This window comes from Tachysurus vachellii, chromosome 7 (genome assembly GCF_030014155.1).
Source record: "Tachysurus vachellii isolate PV-2020 chromosome 7, HZAU_Pvac_v1, whole genome shotgun sequence".
Classification (NCBI taxonomy): Eukaryota; Metazoa; Chordata; class Actinopteri; order Siluriformes; family Bagridae; genus Tachysurus; species Tachysurus vachellii.
This window is the reverse complement of record NC_083466.1, coordinates 20,340,024-20,350,433: the sequence shown is the minus strand read 5'-3', so window position 1 is coordinate 20,350,433 and position 10,410 is coordinate 20,340,024.

Genomic DNA, 10,410 nt, shown 5'->3' with positions numbered 1-10,410 from the left:
TGAGGCGAACGTACTAACCACTAAGCCACCGTTCCCCCCTTTTAAAATTCAGATTTTCAAAAAAAAAATAAAAAAATCAAGTCAATACTCAAATATATTTTTTCAGTGTTTACAAATTCAGATTCAATATTTCAGTTTTTCAACATAGAAAAGTGAAGTTTGTTGTCTGGGTTAATCAGTGCTAGGTAAAGACAATCGAGCCTGGAGCATGTTGTACTGTTTTGTGTCTGCTGATATTAAACGTACCCCCAAAGGTTAGAGCCCAAATTCCACTGTTCTTTCCACTTCTGTAAATGTCTCAAGACATGTTGTAATGACTATTGTTGCTTACATAAATACATGTTGTTTAATGTTCATGTAGATATAAAAATATGATTAAAATGTAATGTTCCTGTGGGTCAGAGAGCAATATGGATGTGAACAAGATGAGACATGAGGCTTCTTAAAACTTATAAACTCTGTATATGGTCCAAGAGGCACACACAGTGTTTGTTTGTTTTTTTCTTGTTTGGTATTCATAATGATGGGCATCTTCAGAAACTACAGAGAGAGAGAGAGAGAGAGAGAGAGAGAGAGAGAGAGAGAGAGAGAGAGAGAGAGAGAGAGCAAAGTAAAATTCCAAAAGACATCTGTATGATTGGTGGCCGTTATTTATTGGATCAGTGCAGCTATACCTTCACTGTTCAGATTTATGATTGGATTGAATCCAGCTTCACTTGTAGAAATGAAAGATTCTAGATGTTAGTAAAACATTGTGTGGAAATAATGAATGATTCTGAAAGAATGATTTGTTACACCATGTATGTGGAAATGTGATGAGTATAAAACTCTTTGTCTATCAGAGGGGAATGTTGTTGTTTTGCTGGACAAAGAAGGCGGGGAGATTTATAACCATACAATTAAAAAATAATTTAAAAACATACAGTTACATACAGTATATATGAAACATTTCACTGACCAATCAGGTAGCACTTACACTATGAATATTAATGAAGCTCCCTCTGCTGTCCTCTGCTGTCCTCTGCTGTCCTCTGCTGTCCTCTGCTGTCCTCTGCTGTCCTCTGCTTTTAGACATTTGCTTATTAGTGCTGATGAAGAGATTTTAACCTGAGATTTTTAGTTCTAAATAAAATATGAATCTGATTGTGTTTGTGTTTGATGACGTTTTAAAGAGAAACAGAGTTTAGTTTGTTTTTATCTACACAGACATCAGCAGCTGAACTTTATACATTTTATTGATAAAATTCAATTCTGCAGTAAAACTCAGTGTAAACTGTAAATGATCTTTATTTATACAGTATGTGTAACCCTTTCACCACCAGGCTCGGTATAATAATAGAGTATTTGATTGTCAGGGATCAGCGCGGACCTTTGGACACGTGCGAATGTTTTTATTATTGTCACGTGTCTGCCACGCCTTCGTCCGCTCCTCCCTGTCTCCTCACCTGTTTCCCATCCTGTGATTGACTGTGTGTGTGTATTTATGTGAGCCGCGTTGCCGATGGCAGGGCGGATTCATTAGTGTATTTACGTTAGTTCCCCGTGTCGTGTGGATGTCTGTTTGTTTCCCTTGTGTATTAAACCCCTATCATTTGAAGCTATCCTGCCGACGGGTCTGTCTCCTTTCCACCGGATCCGGGGGCCTGACATTGATACAGAGCCGCCTTCAATTTCCAGTTAACACTACGGCAAAAAAGACATTCTGATGTATAAAAACTATGTCTAGGGTTAAGTATGACTCTCACCTTTAAAACATTGATTTGAAAGCTTTCCAGAAATCATAATAATCAAATAACTCAAAATATGTTCCCTACGTTACCATTTAACTTGTAATTATTTTTCTAATGCATTGTTTTACCATGGAGAAATGATACACACACAAATGTATTTTAGTGCTAACTTTAGCTTAGCTTAGCTTAACTCTCTCAGCTCTGTCCTCGGAAACACAGTTCAACTCACTCTCTCGCAGTGCAGGTTGTCCATGAACTCCTCTGCGGTCCACTGGAGCAAGGAAGAGTTTTCAAAGATTGTTGAAACACGTCTCTAATCACTTGTTTTGGACACATGTTCACATGTTCAGTCCTTTGCGCTTTTTCGATTGTTTGTTCTCTCTCTCTCTCTCTCTCTCTCTCTCTCTCTCTCTCTCTCTCTCTCCTTCTACACTTACAGTCTTATGTAGTACACTCAGAGCATCATGGAATAACAACTAATTAATTATACCTTGGTTTTTTCATCTCATAAATAAACTATGAATTACTCCATCTATTTACAATGTATCAAAAAACGCACCAATACAGCGAAATAAAATAGATTCCCATAAACAAAAAACAAACACAATATATCCTGATAATCAGGTTATTAGTATGTGATTTGGAATGACAAAGTTCCACAATCATAATGTCACATAATAAAAAACAGACTGTAGGATTACAATTAAAACCAGGTATTACAATAATATGTAGAGCACTTTAAAAGAAAATATGTATTTCTAAAATCTAACCAAAAAAGTAAACAAATTCTTTTTACTCTTACCATCTGATGATCAAATTTGGAAGGTTTAAATTGATTAAGTTTTAAATACAGAAGAGATGATCAGTGATGCTGAATTTTTACCTTCATCATTTAAACAAGGACAGAAGTATGGATAGAGTTTCTCAGTGAAAGACTGACCAGTGAAAGAGTAGATATGAGATCTGGACTTCACATCATAAAAGGAGACCAGACCCTCCTCATAATCCACAAACACCCCCACAACCTCCAACTTCTCTCTCAGTGTGAGAGGGACAGCAGGATCAGCACAAGCCTTATACTGATTCTCATTCCTCAGCCACACAGTCCAGAATCCATTCTGAGGAGTCAGAAAAATCTGCCTCTTCCTGTTAATGTTCTCTTTCATGACTCCTAATGACCAGTCAGTTTTCCCTCTGACCTGCACCTCATAATAAAATTTCCCTGAGGAGAAACTCTGCTTTCCCAGAACACAGATACATGGATTAAACCTCTGTGGTGTATCAGGGAGATTCTGTCGCGTGTCTCCATGTGTCACTTGTTTTCCATCAGCAGACAGGATGAGAGATGGATGAGCTGTATCAGGATCCAGATTCACATCCACTGAGAGAAACACACAGTGTGTGATATGAGTAAACAGGTAAAAATATTAAATCATCATCCAGTGGATCAGATTCATTATTGATTTTTAAAGGTATTTGTAGAATATTGTTTGGAAGATTTCTTTTTTAAATATCTGGTACGTTTTACATTTAGAGAGAAAATATGGGACTCTCAAGCGATTGATAGAAACTGTATGTTTTTAAATTCTTTTTTAACCGTATGATTATAAATCTCTCTGCCTTCTTTGTCCAGCAAAACAACAACATTCCCTTCTGATAAACAAAGAGTTTTATACTCATCACTTTTCCACATACATGGTGTAACAAATCATATTGTCAGAATCATTCGTTATTTCCACACAATGTTTTACTAACATCTAGAATCTTTCATTTCTACAAGTGAAGCTGAATTCAATCCAATCATAAAGCTGAACAGTGAAGGGGAAATAACAGTGATTTACTCCAAGACGTGGAATTTGGACTCAAACCTTTGGGGGTTTATTTAATGTCAGGACACAAAACAGTATAACATGCCACAGGCTCGATTGTCTTTGCCTAGCACTGAGTAACATGGACGATAAACTTCACTTTTCTATGTTGAACTTGAGCACTGAAATTTTTCTGAATAACTAAGAAATTAAATACTGAATCTGAAAAGAATTTTTTTCAAAATCTGAATTATAAAATATGAATCTCTGAATAAATGTAAATTAAATCTTAAATCTAAATTTTAACTCCTGTACACTTATTCACATAACTTAATAGAAAATAAGAAAATTTTGATAAGAAACATAAAATTAAAAGTATGTAGTGTAACATTTACTTCCAGTTAGCTCTCATCAACAATAACGTCTCTGCACTAGAGCTTCTACCAGTTACTTTATGAAATCATTTTCCTGTGTTTATGTGACTCATACTATTTATGGTTTTACAAATCATCACGTTTAATAAATAAGCATCAGGATGTCACATGGGTGTAGATTTGGTGTGAATGAATTTGCTTCCAGATATTTGTTACATTAAATTATAATAATTTAAATAAAATCACCTTTGTAAGGTTTGCAGTTTCTCTACATAATTCCCATTATCTTATCTAGCATTCAATCAATCTACTGTACTGATTCCATCCATTCATGTCTAATCTATCTCTTGTCCACAAGAATTTATGATTGTTTCTTTAAAAATATTACACAGAGCAAATGCAGTCCAAATGAAGGCAGACTGCAACTGATTAAAACATATAAACATTATTTATTTATTTATTTGTTATTTGGTGTTATTTCTTTGGAACAGTGGTAGTTAAAGTTGCTCATTCTCTGTGTTGATGATCAGAGGATTGGGGTTAAAGTTGCCCCTGCTGGGCCCCTGAGCAAAAGGCCCTCTGCTCCAGTGGTGCAGCTTCTTCTTTTTGTGAGATGTTAACAATTTATAATCTATATGATGAAGACAGAGGAGAATCTACACCCATGGTTTCTGCCCCTGGGACACCAGTGGATTTTCTAGAGTCTGTACTTCTGAACTTACTGTAGCTTGTTCAAATACATAATGCCTTGTTTCTGTGGCAAAAAATTACTCCATTAAAGTATAGATACTCAAAATTTCTACTTAAGTAAAGTAACGAAGTATTTGTACTTCGTTACTTGACACCTCTGGTGTTTTATGAGAATAAAATGATCCATATGAATTCAGTGAAATGTTGATGAGCTTGACAAGTATGTATTGTGTTACCTGATAGGATACTGAATAATCACATTATAAATGTTTCCTCTCAAGTTTTTTAGTTTGTTTGTTTACTTGTTTGTTTTGTAGAGTTTTACGCTAAAAGGTAGATGTTTGGGTAAATGATGGAGATTAAAGAAATCATAAATCACACCATCATAAGCAGATAAACTCATTTACACACACACACACACACACACACACACACACACACACACACACATAAACAGACACACCAAATATTCTCAAACACACTCTCTCTCTCTCTCTCTCTCTCTCTCTCTCTCTCTCTCTCTCTCTCTCTCAGGAAAGAAATAGAAAGAGTCACAGAACATGAGAGAAAAATATTTCAGGAAAATCTTGATCCTGATGGACAAAATATTTCAGTAATAGTCTCTATACAATAAACTGTGTCAGTATTTTAGGTCTGAAAATCACAGACCTGAATTTCTACACATTCTATTTAACTGATACAAAAAATATTTTATCAAATATACTTGTATAGGGTGTCAGTTAGTGTTAGTGTAAAAAATATATTTTTGTAGAATACATTCATGACTTTTATGTTCAAGCTTATTTGTAAATGACAGAAACACTGCATGGTATAAAAACTCTTTTCTAACTGCAGAAGTTTAAAACTCTCACCTTTTGGACAGCATAAAGATTACATTTACCACTGATAGTCAAAGAAATCAATCTTTTATCATGCAGTTAATAAAGGTATAAAGTTAATCTCTGTACAAACATACATCTGTTCCTGCATTATTTTATTATTGAAATGTAAGAAGATGATCAGTGTTTCTAAAGTAGAAAAGGGTTTAAGGGCTTTAGTGCATGACAGTAATAAGGAGCTATAGTGAGGAGGATAATGAGACACTTTAATACTCCTTTTATCTGGAGAGATCTACAGATGAAAATAAGTGTGATGATGCAGTGGTGTAATGCTGATATGTACATTTTAATATGAGAGGAAATCAGAAAGCTCACTGTACCTGCATACTGCTGAATCCTCTTCAGTTCTGTGGAAACTAATTACAACAAAACATCACTGTCATTAGATTTCAGATCAGTTATTGGCTGATTTTATTTAGGTTTTGCAAAACAAATATATCCAAAACATCTACTTTAGTTTATTATTAGAGACTTTTTTTTATCAAATCTAACATACAAAATAATTTCTCACCAATTTTCTTCTTGAAGTGATCTGCAACCTCTCTCAGTGTTGTATTAATCTTTAGTTCGGGTCTCTTGGTGAATTTCTCTTTACATAATGGACAGTGAGAGTGTTGACTCTTGTCCCAGCACTGTGTAAGGCAGCTCTTACAGAAGTTGTGTCCACATGGAGTGGTGACTGGATCAGTGAACACATCCACACAGATTGGACACAGCAGCAGATCTTCAGACAAGAGACTGCTGAACTCATGAGAAACTAGAAAAGAAAATGTTACACATTGTTTATAAATGGTGGAAATGGAGGAAACTGCATCTGTAGTTTAGGTGTGAAAATCACATACTGCAGCAGAATGTCTACAGGTTTTCCTAAACTGTGTAAAGGCACTGAATGAATGAGTTTATTTGTACTTAATCAGGGGCAATGCACAGAGAACATTAGTCTAAGAAAGAAGAGATGTCATGTGCCAGGTTATAGCAAAAAAAATGCTAATTTCCACCTGCAGTCCCTAGAGAGATGTTACATTTGCAAAAGGTCATGAAATACATACAGTATCATACATGGAAACATTATTTCACTCACATCAATAAAATCACTAAAAACACTAAAAACACTCATAATTTAACAGAAGTTATACAAAAAAAAAAAAAAAAAAAAAAAAACTTCACTCACATCATAAAAACACTCTCCACTTCATGAATCTAGCACTCACTCACTCATAGTCTACATTGTTCATATCACAGTCATTTAGTGCTCACAAGTTTGCTTTGTTAATAGCCACTGTTTGGTCAGGCGTGTAAATGTGCTATAGTTTGTACATAAAATAATATCATTTGGAAGAGTGTTCCAAAGGCTTGCTGCTTTATAAAAGAACGAGCGTTGACCATAAGTGGTTCTGCATCTTGGAACGCTGCACTCTCCTCTGACTGTCGACCGTGTGGCTCTGTTAAGTCTATCTGAATTTAGTGTGACAAATTTTCTTAAAGGGGGAGCAGCGATATTATGGATAATTTTAAATAAAGCAGAAATTTGGTTATGTTTAATGAGGTTCTCAAAACTCAGAATATTATATTTACTCAGTACATTACAATGATGGTACTGACAAGGCTTTTTATCATGGATTTTTATTGCCCTTTTATATAATGATTCTAGTAATTTTAATTTACACGCCTGAGACCAACTAGACATGCAATACAGTAGATGCGGAACAATCATAGCATTATAATAAATATTCGAGGCTTCCGTAGTTAATGAATTTCTAATATGTTTATAATTCTTCAAATTAAATTTTAATTTATTACCAAGTTTTTTTATATGACTTTTAAAACCTAGATTCAAATCAATAATTAGACCTAAATATTTAGTTTCCTTTACAATTAAAATTTTTTGCCCATTTACTTGAATATTTTGAGTTAGATGTAACTTATGTTTATTTGAGAAAAACATTGAGACCATTTTATCAACATTTAAGGTTAGACAAGATGTCTGCAACCATTCTACAACTTTTTGCGTTACTTTTGATAATTTGTCAGCAAACTCCAGCTCGTTTTCCCCATAAGTGAAGATCACCGTATCATCAGCATACATGATTATGTCAACGTCCAAACACACTCTAGGGAGATAATTTATATACTGTAGATGCTAAAAAGCAAGGGTCCCAAGATAGACACCTGCGGCACTCCCATCGAGGTGGCTCTAAACGCAGATTTGATGTTATTTACTTGTACACACTGATCTCGGTCACTCAAATAAGATCTTATCCAGTTTTGGGTGTGCTCAGAGAGACTATATTGATTTAATTTACTATAGAGTATCTGGTGATTAACAGTATCAAAAGCTTTACGCAGATCAAGGAAGACCGCTCCCGCCACTCTTCCCTGATCCACATATGCCCTGATAGTTTCCAAGAGATAGCAACATGCAAAGTCTGTAGAGTATTTACGCCTGAAACCAAATTGCATTGGATTTAAGAGAGCTTGTGATTCAAAGTGGATGGTAAGTTGCTCCGCCACCGTCTTTTCGAGTACTTTTGACACAACTGGGAGAATACTTATTGGACGGTACAGTAATTGTTCATGTCTTGTTTATTTCCAGACTTAAATATAGGGGTAACAATCGCAGATTTTAGAGCTGCTGGAAAAATACCCTCACTAATCGATTGATTGACCATTGTTGTCAACAGATCAGAGAGGATGTCCTTATATTATTTCAGAAAAGAAGTATCAAGTCCATAAATATCTTTTGCTTTGCTGCTATTTAGCACCGTGATTATTTTTTCAACTTTAGTTTTAGTTATTGAACTAAGATTAAAATCAGATTTGTCATTGATTATGAGAGGAGGATGATCAATTTGAAAATTCTGAACTGAATTTTGGACAATGTTTAAAAAATATTCATTAAAATTTGTTTCTATTGCAAAAGAGTCATCAATAATTTTTCCATTAATATTGAGACCAATATTCTCACATTTTGACTTTTCATTTCCAATCAATTTATCAATAGTTTTCCATATTATTCTACTATTACCTTGTGCATTTCTAATGATTTCAAGGAAAAAACTGGCTTTGGCCTTTCTAAGCTTGGCTGTAACTTTATTTCTTAGATTTGTAAAAGAAAATCGATTCGTTGTTAGTCCTGACTTTAGAAATGTTTTCAGCGCCACATCTCGTTTTTTCATCATATCCCAAATAACTTTATTGAACCATGGCAAATTTCGTTTTGTGTGTCGCTTTCTCTGCTTATTTTTTGTATATTTGGTTAAGATGTCATTTACAGCTAGCATAAGATCATGACAGCCCTGTTCACAAGATTTTTTCTCCAGAATGTCTGCCCACTTTATTTGTTTTAAATCTTTTTCAACCAGTTGTAAATCTTTCTTTGGAATGAATGTTATACACATTTTACTGTTCAGCACTTGCTGGGGTGTCAGTTACTGTTAGTGTAAAAATGTTATTTTTGTAGAATAGATTCATGAATTTTTCAGTGAAAAATGGTTGCCATCTGACATCACTGACTGAACATCAGCTCTGTTTGGACGATGAGAGGATGCAGGGTGTATTTAAACAGCATTGTCCTGCTAGAAGTGTGTGTGTGGTTGGGTGGGTGGGTGCTGGTGTGGTTGTGTGAGAGAGTGAGCTGTTTATGGGAGGCTTTTTAGTTTGTATTTATTGTTTTAGTGATTGTACTTTGATTGATATTTTGTTATTCTTTCTGTTGTTGGAATTGACTGTAACAGGAAGTTTTTCTTTTGGTTGTAAGTTAATATTTCTTACACTTTTTCATTCTTTATTTGTTGAGTTCTATTGTTAATTTGGAACGGGGTTAGTAGGAAAGGAGTGCCATTATTTTTTTATCTTGTTTTCTCCTATTTATGTTACTAAACTGTTAGTATTATGTTCATAGTACATATATATTCATCTGTATATTATTGTTCACAGTACATACACATCTGTAAATTACTGTTTATAGTAATAGCCATATATTTTGTTACAGCACATATCCTTCTGTAAATTTCAGTTTATAGTTATAGCCATCTGTATATTATGTTCATAGTAGACACACATATGTAAATTACTTCTATATTACCACTTTATTTAACTTATTTAACTCTTGTAAACACTATATCCTGCACTTGCTGCTATTGCACTCTAGTTAGACCTAAACTGCATTCCGTTGCCTTGTACTTGTACATGTGATGACAATAACGTTGAATCTAATCTAATCTAATCTAATCTAATCTAATCTAATCTAATCTAATCTAATGGAATTAGTGTATTGTGTATGGTGTTGTAATCTTTGTTGTTTTTCTTTTGTAGCTTATTTACTTTCTCCCTAAATTTGTTAGATGGGTTCTGTTTATTGCTTTGTCCTGATCCCCCTCTTGAAGTCTTCAAAACCTCCTGCACTTCATGTTTGTGAATAAATGAGCTTTGTTCATTTTGACTTGGTTGTATAGTGACATTCTTTTTTGTGACAGGATTGGGTTGAGTTGTTGATCCTCACAGTTGACACACACAACCTTTTATTTTGTAACTCATCCCTCCATCCCCAGACTCCTTTTGTTCCCTGGGAAAGTAATGAAGTATCACTGCTGAGCAAAGTGACACATTTTTCAGCCTGTAGTTTCATGTTAATGTTCATTTACAGATTCCTAGATTCTTAATCTTTTATAAGTCTTAGACTTTATCAATATTCAAGAAGAATAATACATTTAACACATTATTGTGATGTAATATTTTACTATGAAAGCTGTCTGACCTTCTGTGACTAGAAGTTATTTGGGACTAGAAATTGTTATTTCCAGAGAGAATTTATGTAAAATATTAGAGTGTCAGAAGGAGCTGGAGACGAGATGGTGAGACTCAGGATCATAAACAACTTAGAAAGAAAGAAAGAAAGTGACGTGACATA